This window comes from Gossypium hirsutum, chromosome A03 (genome assembly GCF_007990345.1).
Source record: "Gossypium hirsutum isolate 1008001.06 chromosome A03, Gossypium_hirsutum_v2.1, whole genome shotgun sequence".
Lineage (NCBI taxonomy): Eukaryota > Viridiplantae > Streptophyta > Magnoliopsida > Malvales > Malvaceae > Gossypium > Gossypium hirsutum.
The window spans coordinates 95,934,885-95,943,987 of NC_053426.1; the positions used below are offsets into that span (position 1 = coordinate 95,934,885).

A 9,103-nucleotide genomic window follows, 5' to 3' on the forward strand; every position below is an offset into this window, starting at 1 on the left:
GTTCAGTGGAATGCCTACTAAAGATCCTCATCTTCATTTAAGACTATTTATGGAGGTGAGCGACTCTTTCAAGCTAGTCGGAGTACCCAAAGATGCATTACAATTAAAACTGTTCCCGTACTCGCTGAGGGACAGAGCTCGAGCCTGGTTAAACTCACTGCCACCAAACTCGATTTTTACATGGCAAGAGTTAGCAGAGAGATTTCTTGTGAAGTATTTCCCTCCTAGAAAGATTGCTAAGCTGAGAAATGAGATTACTGCTTTCCAACAAATGGATGATGAGTCATTGTATGAGGCATGGGAAAGATTCAAAGAGTTATTACGAAAGTGCCCTCATCACGGAATTCCGCATTGCATCCAACTTGAGATATTTTACAATGGTCTCAATGCTCACAGAAGGATGGTAGTAGATGCTTCTGCTAACGGTGCTATCTTATCTAAGTCTTACAATGAGGCTTATGAAATCATCGAGAGGATCGCCAGTAACAATTATCAATGGCCAACCAATCGAGCAACGTCAGGAAGACGAGTTGCTGGATTCCATGAAGTGGACGCTCTCACTTCACTTGCATCCCAGGTATCTTCGATATCTTCAATGTTAAAGAATCTTACCACTAATGGGTCTAACAGTTTTGCAGCTCAAGCACCTAACCAATATAAGAATATAGCCTGTGTCTATTGTGGGGAAGGACATGTGTTTGAAGAATGTCCGTCAAACCCAAAATCCATGTACTACATAGGTAATCAAAACCAGAACCGAGGAAGGCAATCGCTGCAATCCAACTTTTACAACCCATCTTGGTGAAATCACCCCAATCTTTCGTGGAGTAACCGAGGGGCTGGAGGCAGTAACAACTACGCCCAACCTAGACCAACCCAGCTGCCTAGTTTTTCACAGCAAGTTCAAAAACCAGTTCAGGCTGAATCGTCCAATAGCTTAGAGAATTTATTGAAGGCATACATGGCGAAGAATGACGCCACTCTACGGAATTTGGTGAATTAAGTGGGCCAGCTTGCTACTGAACTTAGGAACCGTCCACAAGCTAATTTACCTAGTGATATGAAAAAATTGAGAAATCCAGGGAAGGAGCATTGTAAAGCACTAACATTGAGGAGCGAAAAAACGGTAGATCCCAACATCATTGAAGCTGAAAAGGAGCATGCTTAAGCTCAAGATTCGGAAGAAGTTCAACCGAGTGTTGAAGTTCCTGTTCCACTAGAACCAGAACCTGCAATACCTGAAAAGGTAACCTCAGAACCAGCTAATTCTAATCAGCCAACCATTCCGTTAGCAGGAGAATTACCGCCAAAGACAAATCAACCAGTACCAACTCCAGTATATAAACCTCCACCACCTTACCCTCAAAGACTCCAGAAGAAAAAATAGGAGGTCCAATTCAAGAAGTTCCTTGACATACTCAAGCAACTTCATATCAACATCCCGTTGGTTGAAGTACTTGAACAAATGCCAAATTACGTAAAATTCATGAAAGATATCCTGTCCAAGAAGAGAAGACTTGGAGAATTTGAGACGGTAGCTTTAACGAAGGAATGCAGTGCATATCTTCAAGACAAATTACCCCCTAAGCTAAAGGATCTTGGGTGTTTTACCATTCCATGCAACATTGGAGCAGCTTATTGTGGTAAGGCACTATGTGACTAGGGCGCAGGTATAACTTAATGCCTATGTCGATATTTAAGAAGTTGGGGATAGGTGAAGTTTGACCTACTACGGTTACACTTCAGCTAGCAGATCGATCCTTAGCACATCCAGAAGGAAAAATCGAGGACGTATTGGTATGTGTAGATAAGTTTATCTTTCTTTCTGATTTTGTAATTTTAGATTTTGAAGCAGACAAAGAAGTACCAATTATCCTAGGGAGACCATTCTTAGCAACCGGAAGGACACTTATTGATGTGCAGAAGGGCAAACTTACTATGCGTGTTCAGGACAATCAGGTAACATTTAACTTTAAAAGTCAATGCAATTTCCTAACGTAATAAATGATTGTTCTGAAGTATCTGACTTAGAGGATTTCATAGTGGAGAAGGAACTCAACTCTGTTGAGGATATTCTAGAAAGAATTTTGACATCAAACCCTCCAAGTGATGAAGAGGAGGATGGAAACTTAGCTTTGCTAGAAGCTAATCAAAAGGGATTTAATCCACAATCCCATTTCGAATCTTTGAATTTAGAGGAGAGAGATTACACACAGCCAAAAGTGTCAATCGAGGAGCCACCTAAACTAGAACTCAAGGTATTACCTTCTTATTTAAAATATGTTTATTTAGGTGACGCTTCTACTCTGCCTGTGATTGTTTCAGCAGAGTTAACTACTGAGCAAGAAGAGAAACTTATCTTAGTTCTGAAACAATTTAAGAAGGCTATCGGATAGACCATAGCTGATATTCACGGTATTAGTCCATCTGTATGCATGCACAAGATCATCCTGGAAGATCGTGAAAAGGGATGATCGATGGACAACGAAGGTTGAACCCCATCATGAAGGACGTAGTGAAAAAAGAGATTATCAAGTGGTTAGATGCGGGTATCATTTACCCCATCTCAGACAATTCATGGGTAAGTTCGATCCAGTACATACCAAAGAAAGGAGGTATCACGGTCATAGAGAACGAGAATAACGAGTTGATACCGACTAGAACAGTTACGTGATGGAGAATCACTTCCCTTTGCTGTTCTTAGACCAGATGCTGGATAGAATCGCGGGGCGAGATTACTACTGTTTTCTCATGGATACTCAGGATACAACCAGATTATGGTAGCACCAGAAGATCAACATAAGACCACATTCACTTGCCCGTACGGTACATTTGCAATTAGATGCATGCCATTTGGTTTATGTAATGCACCTGCTACATTTCAAAGATGTATGATGTCTATTTTCACTGACCTGGTTGAGAAATTTTTGGAAGTTTTCATGGACGACTTTTCAGTGTTTAGAATACGTACGATGATTGTTTAGCCAATCTGGCTAAGGTACTTAGGCGATGCGAAGAGACAAACCTAGTCCTTAACTGGGAAAAGTGCCATTTTATGGTACGAGAAGGTATCGTTCTGGGGCATCGGATAACAAGACATGGGATTAAGGTAGATAGAGCAAAAGTAGATGTTATTGAGAAACTCCCACCTCCAACATCTGTAAAGGGTGTTAGGAGCTTTTTGGGCCACGCCGGGTTCTATCGAAGATTTATCAAGGACTTCTCCAAAGTTGCTAAACCTTTATGCAAATTATTGGAGAAGGACACGATATTCAAATTTAATGAAGAATGCTTAAAAGCTTTCAATGACTTGAAGAATTTATTAGTCACGACACCTATAATTGTCACACCAGACTGGGACTTGCCATTTGAATTAATGTGTGACGCAAGTGACTTCGCAATAGGAGCTTTCATGGGCCAGCGAAGGAACAAAGTTTTTCATCCCATCTACTATGCAAGCCGAACTCTGACAGGAGCTCAGTTAAACTATACGGTAACAGAAAAAGAGTTACTTACTATCGTATTTGCTTTCGACAAGTTTCGATCTTATCTTATAGGTACCAAGGCAACTATCTATACATACCACTCGGCAATTAAATATTTACTTGCCAAGAAAGACACTAAGCTGAGGTTGATCTGATGGGTACTACTACTTCAAGAGTTCGATTTGGAAATTCAAGATCGAAAGGGAGTAGAAAACCAAGTAGCAGATCATTTGTCCAGATTGGAGCCGAAAGAAGGGAATTCTCCACTTGTACCGATTCAAAAAACATTTCCAGATGAACATATACTGAAGGTAAGTCATGTCCATAATACCCCTTGGTTTGCTGATATTGCTAATTTTTTAGCTTGTGGTTTAATGCTGTATGATAAGACATATCGACAAAGGAGAAATTTCTTCACGATGTGAAGTACTACTTCTGGGAGGAACCATATCTGTTTAAAAAGTGTGCAGATCAGATGATTAGGAGATGCGTGGCAGAAGAAGAAATACCGAAGATTCTATACCACTGTCACTCAGCCCCAAGTGGAGGTCATTTCGGAGGAACTCGTACTGCAGCCAAAGTATTGCAAGCCAGATTCTTTTGGCCAACACTATTCAAGGATGCATATGCATATGTAAAGAGTTGTGACCGATGTCAAAGAGTTGGAAATGTCACCAACAGAAATAAGATGCCTCGAACAAACATCATTGAGGTCGAATTATTCGATGTTTGGGGTATTGATTTTCTTGGGCCCTTTTCTTCGTCTTTTGGTCACAAGTATATACTGGTCGCAGTAGATTATGTGTCCAAGTGGGTCGAGGCAGAGGTATATCCGACCAACGATGCTAGGGTTGTGATGAAGTTTTTGTAGAAACACGTGTTCACGAGGTTTAGAACCCCAAGAGCCATCATTAGTGATGAAGGGTCCCACTTTGTGAACAAGTGGTTAAAATGGTTACTAGACAAGCACGGGGTGAAACACAAGGTTGCAACGGCTTACCATCCGCAGACGAATAGACAAGCTGAACTGGCAAATAAAGAAATCAAGGGCATATTGGAGAAGGTAGTTTGCCTGAAGCGACAAGACTGGTCCAAAAGACTAGATGACACTTTATGGGCCTACAGGACAGCGTACAAGACACCTTTAGGGATGTCACCCTATAGGCTAGTTTTCGGTAAAGCATGTCATCTACCTTTGGAGTTAGAGCACAATACTTACTGGGCTCTTTGACGACTCAACTTAGATCCTAAGCTCGCAAAAGAAAGACAGATGTTCCAACTCAACGAGTTAGAAGAATTTTGAATGTTCTCATATGAAAATGCCAAATTACTCAAAGAGTGACTCAAGAAATGGCATGACAAACACATCCGGGTTCGAGAATTTGAAGCTGGTCAGCAAGTATTGTTGTTCAAATCGAGATTGAAGTTCTTTCCAAGTAAGCTAAAATCACGTTGGTCCGGTCCATTTACAATTCACAGAGTCTATCCATACGGAGTTGTTGAACTCCAAGGTAAGAGAGGTAATTTTCAATTTAATGCTCAGCATTTGAAACACTATTGGGGGAATAAAACCGAACGGGATAACGTCTCGTTCATTTTGTCAGATATTTAATAATTTTCGTGTTTTGTTTAATAAATAATTTAGGATCTATTTTTCGGGTTTAGTATGTTTAAATAAATTCTGTCTAGGAGGCTAGAACTTAAGCGGGACCATTTGTGACCCCTCCAATCTTTCTTGGGAATTTATTTTAACATAATTTTCCAAGAATTTTTTCCCTAATCAATAAAATAAATTTTGTTTTTCAAATAAAAGGGTCAATTTGATCCAATTTTTAATTTGCAACTCAATTTTTAATTTTCATTAAGTCTAGGGACTTAAATTGAATTATTTTTAAAATTTGATTGCTCTTTTCATAAATAATAAAAACTAGATGCCTCTTTTTGTAAATTTTTTTGAAGGGCTTCTAGAATAAATGCTTTTAGTTAAAAAAATGATAATTATTAATATATAATTATACCCATTATAATATATATTAATTATTATCAATTTTTGGATTTTGTTTGATAAGTTTTGATAATAAGATGATAATCTTTAATATATAATTATATCTATTTATATATTAATCTTTATCAATTTAGCATGAAATTAGGATTTTATCTTTGTTTTAATAAATTAAATAGAAATTAATAGTTTAATATATGCATATATCTAATTATTAATTGTTGTTATCTTTATATAGGATTAGAATTTATAATTTTGATTAATTAATTTGTTTTAAGAATTCTACTCTAATTCCTATTTCTCCCCCTATAAATACGACCCATCTTCCCATTCACCTAACACTTAAAACCCAAAGCATCAAAATACCCAAGTGCTGAAACCCCAAGCAGCAGCAACTCCAAGCAGTCGGCCAGCACACGCCTAGCTCCATCGCACGCATCCCGCCCACAACACGCGCGTTGCCTCAAGCGGCCCTAGCCTCAGCTCGCACCAGGCCTTCACCCCGCGCACCGTACCTGCCCTCCGCACCATCCTGCGCACGCCCGAGTCTTACCTACTACCGAACGCCTGTGTTGCTACCAGCCCTACTGCGCACCGCTGCTCCCGCACGCCCTAGCTGCTTGTGCGGCATTCTTTTCCCATCCATCCTAAGCCACAAACCTCCAACCCTTCTTTTAAATTCCCATCTTTTTCTTCATTATTATTATTAATTCCTAGAGTTTTTATATTTTTACAAAAAAAGGTGGTAAAACCTAGTTTTTATTAATTTTAATTTTAATTAATTAAATTTTCAAATCATTGAATTACTAATAATTTTTATTAAAATTTATTGAGAAACTGATTTTTCCATCTTATGATCAGGTTAAACATGCATCGCAAGAGAACTCGTGCTTCCGCTCAAATTGATGAAACACAAAACAAATTCCACTATGAAGAAGCCAAAGTGAGATACGAAAGTATCTTTAAAAACCAACAGATGCATCCAGAAAAAGGCTTTACTTTAAAGTAGAGCAACTACCGAGACTTTATGGCTCGTATTTGTCAAGTTGCTGAAACCCTAAATTGGGAGTTGTTTTGTAAAAAGAGACCAAGTGAGGATGAGGAACTAGTTCGTGAGTTTTATGCAAATTTAACTTCAAGCGAGATGATAGAAGTTCCAGTTCGCAGAATCAAAGTACCGATAAATTCAAATGCTATTAGTGAATTCTTTGAATTACCAGATCTCGAAAATGATGAATATTCCACATTGATGAGCAATATCAAGCTTGAAAATCTGCGAGAAATTCTCGAGGAGCTTACAGTTGAAGGTTCCAGTTGGACTGTGTCGAAACAAAGAACCCACACGTGTCGAAGAGAATACTTAACACCTATTGGAAATATTTCATATTCGAGCCATGGACTCCACTCTCGAAAAAGGAGCGAAGTGATTCATGTAAAGGCAATAGTGATGGAGCAAAAGATGAGTCAAATACGGAAGGGTATGCAAATAAATAAAGGGAGGATCTTGACTTTATTTTATCTTTGTTCTTAGGTCATTTTAGGATTACGTTTAATTAGGAATTTATTTTTGTTTTTTGCATAATAAAAAAAGAGAGGAAAATCACTAATAAAATGTGAGCAAGTCACAAAATTTAAAGTGTGGCAATAGATATATACATGTCTAGGATTGGATTTAGAAAAAGCTTGGTACTTAAGCAGTCAAATTGACTCACCTCCTCTTTTCTAAAATCCTACCTAGTGTATAGTATCTATTCACTTTAAACAATGAGGACATTGTTCATTTTAAGTTGGGGGGACCGAGAAATTGAATTATTTCCACTCAGGATAAAATTTTTCTTTTAATTATGATTAGGATATATTTTATTCAGAAATTTGTATTCTGTTAAGTATGCTCACTTTAAGTATGAATAAAGTTCTATTATTTCAATAAATTATTATGTTAGCTTAATAATGACATGAATGTGTTTTTAATAAAGCATGCAAATTCGTACCATAAAATTTTTAGTTCTTTAGGAAAGTTAGGTATGCATGAAAGTTTAAGTCTTTAGAATTGACTTAGTAAGTTTCTTGAGGCGAAATCCTAGGGAGCATGAAACATTGGAAATGATTTAGGCAACTATTGTTTGGACCGTTTGAGCCTTTCAAGCCCACCATGGTATATTTTATCCATTGAAACCCAACTTTGAGACTATATGGCCTGATTTTATTCCGACCCTTATAATAATTAGCCATTACTTTTCGCTTAATAATCTTAAAATTGTCCCAAACACTAGACTCAGTAATATTCTAGATGTTGTTCGAAAATAAGTTTGGGGGAGTTGACAAGAAGTATCAATTGCCCGAGAATTACAGTACACAAAGTAAGTGCTCGTGTTAATTGAAAAAAAAAGGCACATATATTTGAAAAAGAGCATATGAAAGTCAAGTTGGTGTATTGAAGGTAAAAACTCCGAAGGTTCAATTGACGCTGAGTCTAGGATTTTTTTTTTAAAACCAAAATTTATCCATCTTTCACTTACCCCTAGCCTAGCCACGTTACAACCCTGATAAAGACCTATTGATTCAAAGTCCTCATGCTACCTACATTAGTGGAGAGAAATTGCTACGATCAACATATGAAGACATAAGTTAAGCTTAATGATTGCAGCTTAGTCTCTAATAAAGGAATAAAAATCAAATTGGTAAGGATTAACATGTCTTTATTACAAAAGCATCTAGTCTAAATTTTGCTATAATAATAAGTGGTTGAATTTAATTTGAACAATATGCATACTTAAGTAGCATAACTAACAGATTTCTTGTCTTTGAGCATAAATATTTTAAGTTCATAATTTTGGGAAAAATGTTGTTCTGAAGGAATTTTTCAAAGGTGTTTCCGAGAGATTCTTTTCAAAATTTGCGCATTACTCGAGACGAGCAATGAATTAAGTTTGGGGGTGTGGAAACACAAAAATTTATATACTTTTTCATACCCGATTCTACTTAAATTCATGCAAATTCGGTTAAATTCTTGTCAAAAAAATAATTAAATATTATAAAATAATTAACTTAAGTTAAAAATATGAACATTGTGAATTTTAATTAATTTTATAGTTAATTTTTATTAAATTTGGTTATTTTTGACAGAATTACACAATTGGAGAAAAAGGGCCCGGTGAACACTGCGAGAAGAACAAAGCCGAGAGCAATTTGAATATCGAGGCCAATTAATTTCCAGCCCAAGACGGTCCAGAAATGTGTATTAATTCATAATTAAATTAATTTTAATTTATTTCCTATTTAATTTAGGTTAAATGAATTAATTTTAATTAATTATGAAAGGCCTAGTGAACCGCACTGGTTGAACCGAATGAAGTGAGCTGAACCAGCCACTAATTGGGCTGACCAGAACTGTCCATTGGCTGAACCAAATCAGAAAATTAGCTGATAAAATATTCTTGCAAAAAGGCCTTGAAAAACCTCCAAATTGCGTTCAAACCCCACCTTTATTTTAGGCTTTGTAGATTTGCCCCGGCCTATTTTTAGCAAGGTTGAAAGCTTCAACCTTGCCATGTGTGTGGCCGGCCATGGGAGGGCTCTCTTGGCTGCTGAATTTGCTATTTTTAGCAGCCCACTT

General features: G+C 37.2%; 1 non-coding gene across 1 annotated transcript; it reads right to left on the minus strand.

Moving 5' to 3' along the window:
• Positions 1-238: 238 nt before the first annotated feature.
• On the minus strand, positions 239-345 carry LOC121225869 (small nucleolar RNA R71). Its single transcript, XR_005923777.1, has one exon. It is a non-coding gene; the product is annotated as a small nucleolar RNA R71 (small nucleolar RNA).
• Between the last annotated feature and the right edge of the window lie 8,758 nt (positions 346-9,103).